General features: G+C 36.8%; 1 protein-coding gene across 1 annotated transcript in view; it reads left to right on the forward strand.

Moving 5' to 3' along the window:
- The window catches only part of Iml1 (GATOR complex protein Iml1), a 596,567-nt gene that overhangs the window by 401,286 nt on the left and 176,827 nt on the right, over positions 1-18,454 (forward strand).

Below are 18,454 nucleotides of genomic sequence, written 5' to 3' on the forward strand. Positions count from 1 at the left end.
ATTCTAAACATTTTTCCCTACTTAACATGGGAAGTTGAAAGTGACTATATACAACCCTGTGTGGGGCCTCTTTTACAAGACACTCATAAAAATAAGACACTCATAAAAATATGTTAATTTTACCAAGTTATGCAGGTTTTTCTAATAATTTGTTTTATTTTATTTTGTAAAATTATAGTTACAGCTCATACAATATCATAATAGATAAGAACTAAAATCAATAACAAATTCTGAGTATATTTGTTGTAAAATATTTGCAAGATGTACTGAGATGGGGAGATGCAGTAACTTTTTGTGAGGTATACATGTTTTTTCTGATATTTCTTTGCACTTTTCTTTGCAAAATTACAATTATAGCTGACATACTATCATAAAAGATAAGAACTAAAACCAACAGCAATCCCTGGGTATATTTATGAGCAAATAAATAAGAAGACATCCTGGAGCTGCAGAGAGGCAGTACATCCCCCTATGAAATCTCAAGGTGTACTTAAGTGTTGTGAGCATCTTTCTTGCTAAATTTAGTCAAACAGTATGGCATAAAATATGATTACTTATATGAGGATTCCCATCCATCACCCTAAACTTGTTATAGATACTCATATGAGGATTCCCATCCATTAAGGGTTAAAATATTTATAATTACTATTATAACTTTGCCTTAAAAGTATTTTCTCTCAAATGTTACCTCACCCAGTTAAGACAAAGCTAACGTTATACTATAAATCCTATTTCTGTAGTACATATGATTTTGTTAAGGGTCTACTCGTAAGCAGTAGGTAAAAACTGCTGTATAGGCTACATTAGAAGGTACTTTGGAGGAAAAGTTGTGCCAAAATTTCTTATATATAAACTTGATATGTACAAGTTTAATTTGTTTGCCAAAGCTCGTTATTATGAAAATGTAAAATTTAATCACGTAGGAAAAAGCAACTATCATGATAATTTTCTTAAAGTGACATCACTGACAGTGGAGTAATACTGTACCTGTTAAAAGTAGATCCGTAAAAAGATTTATTCGGCTTGATACAAGTTCCCCGATGTTAAGGATAAATGGGGAACTTCATCACCAAAACCACTTAGTTCAAAGATTAATTACTACAAATGACAAACTGGCTTTTACTAAGTGCCAAAGTTTGGAAGTCAAGCATGAATGGGAACCGCCATCACGGCAGCCTGTCTTAAACAAGAATTTAGGTTACCACCATTCATGATGTAAGTAGCCTAACATATCTACTAATAATGTTAAAAGGTCATAAACTATTGATTCTCAAAAACTAAAATTCCTAATATTATTACTGCATTATTGTTAAATACCGCTTGTCAGCCAGGAAAAGAGAAAACAGCATGATACTGTGGCCTAGCAATCCAAACCTAACAAAAATAAAGCTACCCGCTAAATATTTCAACGTATAAAACTTTCACTATCACTTAAACCTGTGCACTTGACTTGCTCCTGAGTTTAGTTCTTCCATGGTAACCAAAATGAGATCCCTGGGGGCAAAAACAAGTGAGTGAAAAATAGAGCTTCTTCACTCTGAAGACCAAGGGAGTACGTAATGGGGAAAATGGCCCACATATGCACTGTTGCCACATCATTGTGTAAAGGATAAGGAATGAATCTAGGCAGTTGCTGTAGATAAAAAGATAGAGCCCTCATGTCTTGAGTCCATTATATTCTATCATTGTGCAAACATGCACTATTCTGGCTGAGACCAATTAGAAGAGAATTCTTTGAGATTGGTCGCTCTGTCTTATAGAACCATGGGGGACCATGAGAGTAACTCCTTTGAGGACAAAGAGTGGCTGCACTATAAAAAAATTGTATATATGTGTATATATATACGAGTATATATATATGTATATTATCTATATATATATATACATACATATATATACAGGCAGTCCTCGGTTATCAGCGATCCAGTTTTCCGGCGCTTGTCTAGTGATGAAAATCAGCAATTTTTGCTGCTGATTTTCGCTTATCGGCACCGACAGTTGCGTATTGGCACCGATACATACCTAACAGAGGCACTGATCACTGAAAATTGCCAAAAATGCTCCAAAAAAGGGATTTTGACAACGGAAAAATCTATTTCTGGGCTCGACCTGTGTCACCCAGTGAAATGGTTCCAATAGCACACATTTCTAGGTATAAATATTGCTAAATATACCAGAGAAAAGCTATCCATAATGCCAGGGTTACTACCCTGGATCGATCACCACAAAGGTGTCGGTATGCACTAAGGGGTGAGTGGTAGCCACTATCACAGATGCTTCGCCAACAGATTTCTCCATTCTCAAAGCCCCCAATATGGGTGTGCCGATCTAACCCTTACCTTTTTTGATAGCTGCAATTTTCGGTTATCAGCGATTTTCACTATCACACCATCAGAACCGAACCCCTGCTGATAACTGGGGGCTACCTGTGCACTATATATATATATATATATATATATATATATATATATATATATATATATATATATATATATGTATGTATAAATATAAAATGTATGTATGTATGTCAAAATAAAAATTACAAGTCACATCCATTTTCATATTTTGAATTATAAATTGTAGGTGGACCACAGTGCAGAAAACTTCCACACCATTTATATCCCCATGCATCATAACACCCTGCTGTTTAATTCATCTTAATCTTGAATGCACTCTCCTGCTTGTTGGATGTGAAGCCTGTTCTTTTAAGTATAGCTTCCCTTCTAATTATCCTGTACTCATGTGGTTCTCCTTGCCTCCTTCCTTCTACAACTTCCAGATAATGTATGCTTTTCATCATCATGAAAACCAGTTTGATCCATCCTTTAAATTGTGTTAACCTTTTCCCCACTTCTTTGTATGTCCACATTTCTTATGTATTTAATCTTTACATACACTACACAAACTTTATTATAACAGTTTCACCAATTTTCTTCAATTTGAGTTCAATAACTGCATTTCAGTAGACTCAGTAGACCCTTTTCCAAAATTGGCATCATAGATACTCCAAGTCCATTGCATTTTTATCCTCATTCCCTGCTACATTCCATGTTTCACCTATTTTTTGACTCCCTTCATCTTTAACCCTACCATCATGTTTATTGATTTCCAGGCTCATGTATAATTCAACTGCTTCCTTTCTTCCATCTTCCATATACATTGCTCTCTCTTCCTTGTTGCAATTTAGCCTTATTACATTACCCTTGCTCACATTTACTGTAAATTTCTCTTCCACAAGTTCCTTCAGTTTCATTTCATTATCCTCAATCAGTATTGCATCATCTGCAAACATCAACCACTCCATCTTCCATTCAAGATCCTTATACTTGTCCAACATCTTGGTCCTTTTCATTCTCTTACCACTCCATCCTTCAAGATATTAAACATGCATGGAGATATGAAACAACCACGTCTTAGACTTTTACACCAAACCAGTCACAGTCCCATGTACACATCTAAACAACCTCTTTTGTTCCATCAGAAAAAGTTTTAATTTTTTCAGCAATGCATTTTTTTATACCAACAATGCCTCCCACATTGCCTCTGTCAGTTATATCATATGCAATACTCTAAGTACATGTATGTCACAAACAAACAGCATTTTCCCCTACTTTCAAATTTTCATAATAAACACTTAATCCACACACCCACCTTGTTGTTTAAACTTTCATTGTTCATACCTGACTAGCCCCTCAGCCATCCATCTTACTTTTTCAATCAAAATGCAATTATACACCATTGCTGGTATACTGGGTAACTTTATGCCTCTAGTTCCTATAGTCTCTTCTCTCATCTATCCCTTTTGCTCAGTAATTATATCTTCCTTTTTCCATCGTCCACTCCTTCAGAACCTTTCCCTTTTCCAGACATACATTTCATGCATTAGTCACTCCCCTAGTCTCACTTTCACCCCTGTACTAAAGCATCTCACTTGTAATTCCATCAACCCTTAGTGTCTTTCCATTCCTCAACCTCTTGATTGCCTTTCATAGAAGCAGACACCATAGAAGATATTTATGTTAATTGAATCATTGCTGTGATTAGAACTGGAAACAGCTATGAGGGTATAATTAGACAGTAGAAATGTGAAGAATAAATATAATCTCTAAGGAATTTACTGGAATTAGACTGTGAAAGAAAAATAGAAAAATAGACGCAGACCTTTATGATTATAGGAACATTCTGTACATAAACAGCATAATAGAGGTTATGTGTATACAGCATCTATTATATTTCTGCTTAGGAAGAACAGATTTTTAGTGGCTGTTTTCTTTGTGCTCATGCCTGCCACTGCACACTGAGTAAGGGAATGTTTTTAAGACTGGAAAGGTAATGGAATGATGTGACAAAAATATCTAAACATATGGTTTTGTTATATGCTTCTCATATTCTAACTATGACTTTTCAGGAAGTTTGTTTGTTGTCCATAATGCAGCTTTTGTGCCTGGTATGATGTCATTTTTCCCATTTTAAAACTTGGTAGGAAATTCAGTCTCAACTCTGAAAAGTTTTTAGAAATATAAAGGTTGCCATTTATACAGATGAAATAAGTTTTTTCTAAATTTATACTTACATGCAAACTGGCAAGGCATATGATCCAGTTGTGTTGCTTGTAAGGAGCACAGTACAGTCTTTCTGAAGTATGTTTGACTTTACATTCTTACTCTTCCCTCTCAGCTACTACATTGGTTGCAATAATATATCTCAGCTTTTACTATTTACTGTAGTTACTCTTCTGTACAGTAGAGCATATGATAACTTCTCACTTTAGCACATTATACAATTTTCACAATTTTTATCCTTATACTGTATGCTGTATACAGTATATTTATGGTATTTTATCTTGTGGAATTAAGCATACTTTCACAGAAAAGCTGTTATTTTACACTAATTTTTAAAGATTTCCATATTCTTTGTCTGAAAAGATAAATGAAAAAAATTGTGCCTAGGATTCTCTGGACAAGGTTGTGATTAGTAATTTATGGGGTGTTCTGGATGATGAGTCTTTTACAATTACTAGAAAGATGTTATTGAATGAGGTATAACCCAGCCTTCCGACTTTTAAAATGAAATAGCCTTTTTCATGTCATTATAAATATATTACTTATTTCCTTTGTTTGTGGTCTTATAATTTCTAATTGGTAAGTCAGGCATTTGATATTTAATTAGTATTTTGCATTCACATTTCCCATACATCAGGCCTAGGAATTATAGTATTCAGTAAAGGTACATACAGTCTCAAAAGAGATAAGTTGGAAATCTTACATTTAACTCAGTTCATAACGCTGACAGGATGTTAAGTTTTGATATGATAGAACCAACCTGTAGAGCAAGCATAGTACAGTATTACAGCACTTTCATAGTATTGCAATACTTTCATACCAACACATGGAACAGTGACAGTGTTACATTATTTCTAATGTATTTTGAAAAGATTATAAAGTGTATGCATCTGAGAGAAAGTACCCTAATTACCTTTTCTTTAAAGTGTGAAACTTCACATTGATCTTCTCCCCAAGATTTATACCTTTTTTTCACCTCCCATAGAAGCTATGACTTTTTCCATACAAGTATTTAATTTATTAAATTGGGAATTAACAATTGTTATGAAACACATCTGCCACAAATAGGCTCAGAAGTAGAAGTTAGATGAAGCAGGGCTTGTTGAGTCATTATCAATTTCAAAATACTTATTTAAATTCGAGTAGAGTATAGCTTATTGTAGAGTAAGTGAATATTATGCCCTAATACATAGCAACAGGTTATGTCTTCCATTATGACAATATAAGCATTTTTGATAGCGTAGTCACTTGTTTCATCCTCAGGGAGGTACCTTCCTTGGTCTACCAGAGCTCCATGGTGACCAAACTAATATCAAAGAATTCTCATCTAGTTGGTCTTTTTGGCTAGGTATTGTGTCATAATGATTAACATTATAACATGTGATGGAGTATATAATGGACTCAAAGATAAGAGGGCACTTTCCCTTATCTTTAGCGAAGCAGAACCCAGTTTTTCCAGCGTCAAAAGAACCTGCAAGAAAGAGAAGTGACTGTTGCGCATGCGCATCAGCCCTCTTGTTTACAATCGGGCCGTTAAAAGACCAAGGAGCCATTATCTCTGTTTGGTCTATAGTGAATGGTTCTCATCGTTACCAGCGCCCCGAAAAAAAATCTACTCTTGTCTGTTTTCATTATCGAGGATCATGGAGGATCATGGAAACATCAAAAATAGCAAGATAAATGCTTAATGGAAAGAGAAACCCACAAGATTCTTGTGTATAACTTGTTTACTGGTAAATATTTACATATTACTTTAAGATCAAAGTAATATGTAAATATTTACCAGTAAACAAGTTATACACAAGAATCTTGTGGGTTTCTCTTTCCATCTTCAGAGGAAAACTGAAAGAAATTTTTTGTTTGGTTCATAAATGCTTAATATTAACTTCCAGTTAAAAGTTTACGTTTTAAACTTTTGGAGTTGATAATTTGTGCGTTAAAGCTGGAACCCAACTCGTTGATTGCTAACCTACCTAGTTTTGTAAAGTGTTGATTACTACCTAGTTTTGTAAAGCAAAAATTGTTTTAACCCTTTCATATCTGTATAGTTATCACATCACTGAGGGCACATGAGCCCCTGATGTGTCTGGGGCGCTTGACAGTCGAAAAAATAATTATTTCGAAAATTCAGCAAAATATAAATTTTATGCCAACAACGTTCATTTTGCTGTCCTTTTTTCTAAATGTTTATATTTTATGGTGGAATAGTCAGAATAAGAGTCCCAGCCCTCTAAATACAAAAAATGTGAGTTATTGCACGAAAAAAAAAATCTTTATTTATTTTCATATATTTTCGTTCGTAACCCAAAAACTATGAATGTCAGGCGAATGAATTATTTTTTATGAGAAAGCCAACAAAATTCTCTAAATATCGACATATAAAAGAATGGAAAACGAATAAGTCCAGCTGGTGAAAAAATTGATAGAAAAAAGGGGAAGAAACAGAGCGCTCTGCCCGGCGTATGGTGAGAATTATCGCTAGAAAAAAGATTTTTTTGAAGAGCCCTATCTCGGTTATTTTTCATAGAAATTACTTTGTAAATATACGAAAATGTAGAGGAAAAGTTGAAGAATAATGTGAGAGTCAAGAAAAATGGCTTTTGGTAATGACAACAGTTTCATTTGACGTTATAAATTGATTGAAACGAAAAAATGTTACCGTTGTCAACATTATCGTTTGTAGCTCAAAGCTATAACAGTTAGGCGAATGTATTATTTTTATGAGAAAGCCAACAGAATTCTCTAAATATTGATATATAAAACAATGAAAAACAAATAAGTCCAGTTGGTGAAAAAATTTATAGAAAAGAGGTAAGAAACAGCGATTTGCCGGTATGGTGAAATTATCGCTAGAAAAAGTTTTTTTTTAGTTACAGCCCTATCTCGGTTATTTTTCATAGAAATTACTTTGTAAATATACGAAAATGTAGAGGAAAAGTTGAAGAATAAAGTGAGAGTCAAGAAAAATGGCTTTGGTAACGGCAACAGTTTCATTTTGACGTTATAAATTGATTGAAACGAAAAAATGTTACCGTTGTCAACATTATCGTTCGTAGCTCAAAGGCTATAACAGATAGGCGAATGGATTATTTTTTATGAGAAAGCCAACAAAATTCTCTAAATATTGATATATAAGACAATGAAAAACGAATAAGTCCAGTTGGTGAAAAATTTATAGAAAAGAGGGTAAGAAACAGTCAGCGATTTGCCCAGCGTATGGTGAGAATTATCGCTAGAAAAAGTTTTTTTGAAGAGCCCTATCTCGGTTATTTTTCATAGAAATTACTTTGTAAATATAAGAAAATGTAGAGGAAAAGTCGTAGAATAAAGTGAGAGTCAAGAAAAATGGTTTTGGTAAAGGCAACAGTTTTATTTTGACGTTATAAATTGATTGAAACGAAAAAATGTTACCGTTGTCAACATTATCGTTCAGAGCTCAAAGGCTATAACAGTTAGGCGAATGGATTATTTTTTATGAGAAAGCCAACAAAATTCTCTAAATAATGATATATAAAACAATGAAAAACAAATAAGTCCAGTTGGTGAAAAATTTATAGAAAAGAGGTAAGAAACAGAGCGATTTGCCAGGCGTATGGTGAGAATTATCGCTAGAAAAAGTTTTTTTGAAGAGCCCTATCTCGGTTATTTTTCATAGAAATTACTTTGTAAATATACGAAAATGTAGAGGAAAAGTTGTAGAATAAAGTGAGAGTCAAGAAAAATGGCTTTGGTAACGGCAACAGTTTTATTTTGACGTTATAAATTGATTGAAACGAAAAAAAATTTACCGTTGTCAACATTATCGTTCGTAGCTCAAAAGCTATAACAGTTAGGCGAATGGATTATTTTTTATGAGAAAGCCAACAAAATTCTCTAAATATTGATATATAAAACAATGAAAAACGAGTAAGTTCAGTTGGTGAAAAATTTATAGAAAGAGGGTAAGAAACAGAGCGATTTGCCCTTATGGTGAGAATTATCGCTAGAAAAAGTTTTTTTGAAGAGCCTATCTCGGTTATTTTCATAGAAATTACTTTGTAAATATAAGAAAATGTAGAGGAAAAGTTGTAGAATAAAGTGAGAGTCAAGAAAAATGGCTTTAAATAACGGCAACAGTTTCATTTTGACGTTATAATTTGATTGAAACGAAAAAAAATGTTACCGTTGTCAACATTATCGTTAAGTAGCTCAAAAGCTATAACAGTTAGCGAATGAATAATTTTTATGAGAAAGCCAATAAAATTCCCTAAATATCGACATATAAAAAATGGAAAACGAATAAGTCCAGTTGGTGAAAAAAATTGATAGAAAAGAGGGTGAAAACAGAGTGCTCTGCCCGCCTATGGTGAGAATTATCGCAAAAAATTTTTTTTTTTTTGAAGAGCCCTATCTCGGTTATTTTTCATAGAAATTACTTTGTAAATATACGAAAAAGTAGAGGAAAAGTTGAAGAATAAAGGAAAGTCAAGAAAAATGGCTTTGGTAACGGCAACAGTTTCATTTTTTTGACGTTATAAATTGATCGAAAAAAAAAAAGTTACCGTTGTCAACATTATTGTTCGTAGCTCAAAACTATAACAGTTAGGCGAATGAATTATTTTTATGAGAAAGCCAAGAAAATTCTCTAAATATCGACATATAAAAAAAAATGAAAACGAATAAGTCCAGTTGGTGAAAATTGATAGAAAAGTGGGTAAGAAACAGAGCGCGCCAGGCATAAAGGTGAGAATTATCGCTAGACATTTTTTTGAAGAGCCTACCTCGGATTTTTTCATAGAAATTACTTTGTAAATATACAAAAATGTAGAGGAAAGGTTGAGGAATAAAGTGAGTCAAGAAAAATGGCTTTGGTAACAGCAACAGTTTCATTTGACGTTATAAGCTGTTCGAAAAAAAATGTTACCGTTGTCAACATTATCGTTCGTAGCTCAAAAGCTATAACAGTTGGGTGAATGAATTATTTTTATGAGAAAGCCAACAAAATTCTCTAAATATCGATATATATGATAATGAAAAATGAGATTCAGAGCCCTGCCTAAAATCCAGACATCTCTTATGTGATGCACTAACAAATTTCCGCTAGTTTTACCGTAAAAACTTTGCGAAAGCATGTTGGAGACTGTTCTCGATTGACGTCGCTGTATGTAAACAGCCACACGTGTTTACCCAGCCTCGTCGCATGGTCTCTGACAGAAGTGTGGCCTGTCAGGCCTGCGTGGGTCTTTTCAGCTGATGTCATTGTGAGAATTTTACTACGCCATGGATTTCTTGATGCGCGTAGAGGAACTAAAAATTTATAGAAAATAGAGGATACCAAACAGAGTGTTTCCAATAATGTAATCCTACATTTTATAAAAAAAAAATGTAAGATACGAGAGAGAAACGTGGGTAGGATCAGCTGATTTCATTGTGGGAAATTTACTATGCCAGGGAATTGCGCATGCGCAGTATAGGCACTGCTTGCCTGGCGATCGATGCCTGAGTTACGGTCCAAAAAAAAGTATGCTTTTTCCTATGGAAACCACCAACTGTCCGAAAATAAAAAAATTTACCCCTACCACACGTACGAAAAATGTCGGTAAATTTTACGCTCAATTACGTCAGTCAGACAAGAAGGGGGGTAGGGGGTTATTGCGTAATATGACGTCAATTGGGCAGGAAAGGGTTAAATTCTAAATAAATGTTCTGACTAAAAGAAATGTTCCACAACTTATTATTAATATAGAAAATCCTTTCAGATTATATGATGTCTACAATAATTTAGGCAGGAAGTGAGAATAATTTAGACTAGATGAATGGTGGATGTTGTCTGTAGCCTATGTCCTTGGATTACATACCCTAAGTGGCCTAGCTTAGACCGAGGACCCTAGGATCAGATAATAACAATAACTGGGCAAAATAAATCGATAGCCTAACAATAAGGCTACATATTAGTATAAATTTTATCCCTTTTATATAAGCCTGTGCACTTATGCATGAGCTAAATAATCCAGGACTAGCCTAGACCATTATCTTATATCAAGTGAAGTGATAACTTTTTACGAAACATCCCATTTTTGGACTAAATTGTTAGCCTAGACTATGTAACCTAGGACTAGATGAAATAGTAATTTGTGCTGAATGAGATGGTAACCTGGCCTTAAGGCTACATACTAAGGTAGGCTAATTGTGTTTTGTTTATGTAACCCATACACTTGAGTGTGAATTAAATAATCCAAATTAGGCAGTACCCTAGATTAGAGTAAGTTATAGCCTGGCTATAAGTACACATTAGTGATTATTGTTTTATATAGTAGACCAAATAGCCTAGGATTGGATATAAACAACAACCTGGGTTAGACAAAAAGTTGTAGACCAACTAAAAGGTTACATATTAGTAGGTTTTTTGTTTTTATATAGCCTAGCCTATACATTTAAGAGTAATCTATAATAGTCTGGATTAGACAGTACTGCATACTAGGTTAAGAAATAACAAATAAGCCTAGGATTATATATAAACAGTATCCTAGGCTCAATAAAATAACCTAGTTTTTTATGATTCGGTAGCATATCTGTAAGGCTACATGCAAGTAGGGTCTTATGTAACCTAGTTCCCCATTGGAGGGGTGGGTATAGTTCTCAGCTAGCACACTGCTGACCCAGCGTTCGATTTCCCAACCGGCCAATGAAGAATTAGAGAAATTTATTTCTGGTGATAGAAATTCATTTCTCATCATAATATGGTTCGGATTCCACAATAAGCTGTAGATCCCGTTGCTAGGTAACCAGTTGGTTCTTAACCACGTAAAATGAATCTAATCCTTTGGGCCAGCCCTAGGAGAGCTGTTAATCAGCTCAGTGGTCTGGTTAAACTAAGGTATACTTTTCCTTATGTAGCCTATATCCTGAAAGGTGATATAAACCTAGAACAGGCAGTAACTTAACCAAATTAAGTAGGAACCCCATTTTAAGGAATATCCTACTATTAGCCTAAAATAGCGATGGCCGAATATCAGATAAAAGGGTAGTCTCGGCCACATAAAACAGAAAACCAGATTATAAGAGAAATTATTTACTGTACAGTTTATATGTTTAAGTTGTAAATAAGCCTAGAATAGGTTAAGCAAGAACCTTCTAAGAAATCCTCTGTTTTTAGCTACATAGATTATAGTAGAAGGATTACCTTAAACTACATAAAACAGTAGTTTGGGTTAGTTAAACGAATTAGTTCATAGAGTTAGTCTGAATGGCATGACAATTGGAATTAAGAATTTCACTTGGCCATCGTAAAAGGACTAACAGTGTATATGTAATACAGCTATATACAAGTGTGAAAACTTACCTAAACCTTAGAGGGGTTTATGTTAATGTAGATATATAATTAAATGTATTACAAATGCACACTTGTAATCAAGTTAACCTGTAATATGGAAACTATATGAAGAACTACAGAAGTGTCCCTCAAAAACAATTAATACTAACAAGCTTCTAATAACAACTTGCTTTATATCACTACAGGGCTGCCATTAGGCAAGATCCTCAGTTCAAGTGTTCTGTAGCAAATTGTTTGGTTCACTTTTTGCCAGTGGGTACAGCCTATACCACCTGCCATGAGCATAGTCCTTTTAAAAAGCAAGGAAAATTTGCTTGGTTGCCAGATGTGGGCGAGATTTGTAGTATGCTCCTGGCACCAAGTTTTAAGGATGAAACAGCCTCTTTTAAGCTGTCTCAGTGGGTCCTAGGGTTCAGTAGGGGTGAGGAAGGGGGAGGTTATATCTTTCCAGCAGAACTCCGGCAGCAGATATTTAACCCTTTCTCTGAACAACATCAGTGTTTGGTCCAAAACCCAGTAACATCAGTCCCCAATACCTCCCAGGTTAACCCACAGAGGAAGTAGAGTTGACATTCTTATTAAAAAATATGAAGTGGACATTGCCACTGAAATTGCCCCGCTGAACCCAGAAGGCTCAGGGACACAAATTTTGGCTAGCCATGGGAGAAACCTTCCAGAAGGAATTCTATTCCCCATGCAGCTATTGTTCCTGAATAGGATCTTTCCCCCAATAGGGATACTGGGATTCACCTAACTCAGACTGAAATGTCTTCATTTTTGGAAGGGTATAGTAACTTGCCCAGGATTTCTGCCCCTTGATTAACAGGCAATTACAGTTTAGTTTCTGAAGCTCAGTTAGATTGTGCAAGCTCCCCAAAAAGGGATACACAATTTGCGGCAAGCTCCCCCAAAAGGGATACACAGTTTGCGGCAAGCTCCCCCAAAAGGGATACACAGTTTGCGGCAAGCCGCCCCCAAAAGGGATATATAGTTTGCGGCAAGCTCCCCCAAAAGGGATACACAGTTTGTGGCAAGCTCCCCCAAAAGGAAGACACAGTTTGCAGCATTTGATCAGTTCTGTAAGGAAACTGAGTACCATCAAAGATGCCCTTGCCACAGAATGGCAATATATAAGGGACATGAAGCATGACTCTGAAAAGGAAAGTAAGTTAGTCATGTACACCCCAAAGTGGAAAAGTACTACATCCTGTAACCAAAAAGTGAGAATAGATACAAATGCTGCCCAAACATGGTCTGATGTTAGAATTCCTACTGGAAACAACAAAAGGGTCAGTTCGGAATACAGAACTTCAGATCAAAACATAATAGGGGCTCACCCCTGATGATACTGATAATCCTTGGCGAGATGCCTCAATGTGCACTTTCTCTCCCGATGGCAAGTGTGTAATTAATGAGAGAAAAACTATGATTGAGGTTGTACATGTAGAATTTACAAACAAAAGCATTCCCTAATACAGAATGGCACCTGGTACCATCTGCACCAGAAATGGAGAAACCACTAACAGAAATGGTTTTCTTACCTGTCCCTGTAGCATTAAACGCTATAGAAATCATCCTTTACCAGGTCAGTGAAAATTGGATCTCTACTCCCAAGTAGCCCCAGCCTTCTGTCCCTTCACTTTCAAAAATATTAATCATGTGAAGACAGATTTTTAGAATTTGTAGCGACTAAAAACAAGACAATGGCAGAATTAAAATCATCTGCCACTGTCATCCCAGTTTCGGGAAATTCCACCAAGGAATTGGCAAATCACCCTTTACCAGGTTAACGAAAAATGGATCTCTACCTCCATTTTGAATCAGACCCAAGTTGCTCACTAAGTAGCCCCAGCCTTCTGTCCCTTCACTTTCAAAATTATTAATCATGTGAAGACAGATTTTCAGAATTTGTAGTAACTAAAACAAGAGACAATGGCAGACTTAAAACCATCTACCACAGTCATCCCAGTTTTGGGAAATTCCACCAAGGAATGGGCAGTGCTGGAACTCCCTTTTGAAAGGAAAAAGCTCCCTTTAGATATAGCTACTCAGTAGTTTGGGACCTCTATGAGAAGACTCTCGGAGGGGACAGGCTCGTCAGAATTTTATGCTAGGCTCCGATTCCATAGTATCATAACCTTTACCACTTTGCTGGAAGTTGCCACCTAAAGGCTTCCAGAAGATCCCAGGATAACTTTTGCTGTTGAGGCCAAAAGTCTTATGAGGACCCGATGGGAAGCACTCTGTGACTTCCTAGAATGGCGCATAAAAGTGTGAAAGGAAGCATTGGAGAGCCCCATCAAATCACTCTCCAATGTCACTGCATTATTACATTGTAACCCCTTCTGTAAGGACCTGTTTGAGGAGTCTGTTGTGGCTCAACTCAATGAGCATGCCCGCCAGCAGAATTGTACAGTGTATGTACAATGTACACTCTTCTAGGGGAAGGGGAATTCAGGAAACGAACCCAAAATTTCCCTTTACCCAACCCCAAAAAAGGCTCACTTTGATCAAGAATCATATAAGCCTTCAGTCACCCCCAAAAGTTTTCCTCAAAAAAGAGGTAGGTGGTCAGAAGGGACAATTCCCTACAAAGGTACAACAACAACAGCAAGGACATCTTTTTTCACAAGGTCCAAAAACCATCTTACAGGGAGAAAAACGAAAAACAACACCTAGAATGTTTATCAAAGGCGAAGGCAGAGGAAGAGGCAGATACCAAGAGGAATTATATTGGTTGGGGGTCGGCTTCAATGACATCACAGACAATGGAAGTTTTCCCTGTGGGGGGACAGCATTGTTTATGTGTACAGAAAGGCCCTGTTAATGGAGCCCATAGAGGAACGTGTATATTCGCCACCAAGTACGTCTCTTCAGTGTCCTCAAAAAGGATTCCTCCAAAAGAAGAGTGATCCTCAACCAATCAACATTGAACATTTGTCAAAAGATGTGTACTGGCACATCCTTATAGCCATTCCCTTCCACCCCTTCCTAAGGTTCCAGATAGGAAAAGATATGTACAGATTCAGAGCCATGCCCTTTGGGCTAAACATTGCTTAAAGAATATTATACAAAATTAGCAACAGTATTCGTTTGAGAACTCAAACAAAAAGATTTGGGGGCCTACAAGAAAAGAGTGCTTGAAAAGCCTAAGAGCAATGGTCAACAGACTACAGTGCAGTCAAAATGTTTTATAATAAATTTGAAAACAACCTGCCTCACAACCAGCAGACACTTTCAGTGGCTGGGACTGTGTTGGGATTACTCTTCACGGCCTGTTGTCTCTCCCCATCATACTCAAAACAGAATAAGGCAGGTCCTCAAAAGGTTCCTTGCACAGCCCAAAGTTTCCAGATACCAGTCAGAATGTAGGATGGGCCTGCTGCAATTCTCATCAGTAATAGATCCAATACTTAGATTGCAACTAAAAATGTGAACAAATTCTGGCTATCTCATGCAAGAAGAAAGATGCGAGACCGACCTCATGAAAGGATTAAATGAGTTGGGGAGATACTTTGGTCTTGGATCCGGAAGGAATCTCTGGTGAAACAGGTCACCCTGACTCCATCTGTATGAGTGACAAACACACAGATGCCTCATTGACAAGTTGGGAGGACATTGGGAGGATTGTCAGGTGGCAGGGAGGTCATCAGCTACTCAGGAATTTTTATGTCAATTCCCTGGAGCTGATGGCTGTATTTTTGTCTCTCAAAAAACTCAAACCTCCAAAAGAGAGAGACAACATAACTACAGTATCCTACATCAAGAGGTCGGGATCACATTTACCTCCTCTCAATATGGTAATGCAAGCCATCCTTCAGATGGTGCAAGCAAGGAAGTGGCACATGTCTGCAATTCACCTCACAGTGGGTCTCATTTTAATGGCAGACTCTCTATCAAGGAAAACGACAGTCTCAACAGAGTGGATGTTGGACAACCACTCTTTTCAAACAATAACCAACATGCTTCCACAACCAAAAGTGGACCTGTTCGCCATGTACTAGAATCACAAACTCTTAATATATGTGTCTGCGAACCTAGACAGTCAAGCAAAAGCAAGAGATGCCTTCCTAAAGACTGGAACAAGTGGAGGACGATATCTTTTTCCTCCATGTCCCAGATTTCAAAGGGCTTGAGCAAACTTCTAACCTTCAAAGGAACAGTTTACTTAATAGCCCCAAATTGTGGCGGAATTCAAAACCACAAAAAACAGTACACAACAATCACCCTGATCCTCGGTTGCTGGAAGATGGAGTAAGGCATCCACGGTCGCCAACACAGCACCCAAAACCACACAAACAAAACAAGGAAACATAAAAAAAGAAGATAGAACTATATACACAAGAACAGTACACTAACAAGGAAAACCAACAACTCTCAAAAAGCACACAAAAAACTGTCCAAAACCAAACGACAGACCAGCACTAGCTCTGACTCAAGACTCACTCAAAAACCGAAAAATCCTTCACATATTCCACAGACAGACAGCGCCGTTAACGACCTCATCCCTCTTCCAACAACGATCCACTCCAAAAGAACCTCTCTCTCTACGTCTCTCTCTCTCTCTCTCTTCTCACTCTCTCTCTCTCTCTCTCTCTCTCTCTCTCTCTCTCTCTCTCTCTCTCTCTCTCTCTCTCTCTCTCTCTCTTACAAAACGTTGGGAAATGCTAAATACAAACAAATTTATTCATCCCTCTATAAAATTAGCCAAACAGACATTGGTTCTTATTACTTCAACAATGGACAAAAAGATAAATTCTACTATCGTCCGCTGTTCTGTCCCATACAGTAGGAGGGAAAGTCATTTATGCATCCTCCTTTCTGAGCTGAGACCTTCACGTATAGATTTTTAAAAAAATATCTATCGTGATAATTACTCACCCTACATTGCTAGGTACCTAGTGCAAAAATTACGGACATCATCTATCCAGCAATACCAATTCGTATGGAAGATATGGCTAGATTATATCCATATTGAGAGCCCAGTTGAGATTTCTATGGAAACACTACTTTTCTTATATAGTGTACCCTTTTGAAGACAATTGCCTTGTGGTTACAACAGTCATGGCATACAAGGCTGCATTAATGAAACCCTTGCTTTATGGATTCGGGATTGACTCCAGTATAGAAGTCACTTCCTGTCTGCAGACTTTTGTCCCACTCCTGAAAGGCTTCCAATTTCTTGGTCCCTGAACAAGGTGCTTAGACTTCTATCAACCCCTCAATTCAGCTGACCCAATACAACCAGAACACACATGTTACAAAAGGCGATCATCTTGATTGCATTAGCATCAGGAGCTCATATTAGTGAACTGGGCTACCTTAGATGGGGACGATGCATCACGCAAATAGCTGACCATCAGTTATTATTGTCCCTAGCCTATCATTCCTGGCCAAGAATAAGGATCCTTTAAAAAGGAAATCTATTATTATAAGAAAACTGAATTTAGCAGACAAGACATTATGCCCAGTTTCAGTACTTGAGGTTTACCAAGAAGTCACAGCAAACATCCCAGAAGGTCCTATTTTCCTACACCCTAGCTCAAACTAACCACTCTCCCTACAAGGGCTGAGAATGATTGTTGTGTTTCTCATTAAAAAGACAAATCCACACCCCTTTCCTAGGTCACATGATATTAGGGAAGTAAGTATGTCGTTGACCTTCTTCAGAAATGTCTCTTTCGAAGAAGTCCCTGAATGTACAGGGTGGTCATCAGTTAAATTGTTGCCATGTGCTCGAACAGATTCGACTACACTGTGTATCAGTAGGTGGCATGGTTAGTCTTAACCCCTAGGTGCTACCTAAACCTGAAGAGTATTTAGAATAAAGAATGGGACTTGAAATCTGTGGCTTGACCTCAGACCATAAGTGTTATTTCCTTTGGGGTGTTAGGATTAAAAAGTGAGAGCTTAAGCCTTTTTCGTCACCTATCAATTTCTTTGTAAAGCTCCTTGAGAACGAAACAAGCAACTACACTGTCAAACAACAAGTTTTGACATAGGAAAAACCTATTTTTGGTAGTTGCTGTTGAGTCCTCAAAACCCTCCCACTTCCCTGATGAAAAGGCATGGGATTTGGGCAAGAGATCATCCTGCATTGACCAGCAGAGAGTAATGGCTCCTTGGTCTTTTAACAGCCTGGTTGTAAACAAAGAGGGCTGGTGCGCATGCGCAATAGTCACTTCTCTTTCTTGCAGGTTCTTTTGATGGAAAAACTGGGTTCAGCTTTGCTGAAGATAAGGGAAAGTGCCCTCATATCTTTGAGTTCATTATATACTCCATCATGTGTTATAATTTTAATCATTACGACACAATATCTGGCCAATAAGACCAACTAGAAGAGAATTCTTTGATATTAGTATGGTCACCATGGAGCTCTGGTAGACCATGGAAGGTAACTCCTTGAGGACTCAACAGCGACTACCAATGATAGGTTTTCCTACATCAAAACCTATTTTATAGGCACTGACTTTACTGATGAAGAAGGGATTTACAGTATTCCTTTAGTATGGCCACACTGGTTGCAAAATGGTGTTTTGTAAGAAACAACATAATAGCCTTTCGTGGAAGAGATAGGATA

Source organism: Macrobrachium rosenbergii, chromosome 8 (genome assembly GCF_040412425.1).
Source record: "Macrobrachium rosenbergii isolate ZJJX-2024 chromosome 8, ASM4041242v1, whole genome shotgun sequence".
In the NCBI taxonomy this organism is placed as follows: domain Eukaryota; kingdom Metazoa; phylum Arthropoda; class Malacostraca; order Decapoda; family Palaemonidae; genus Macrobrachium; species Macrobrachium rosenbergii.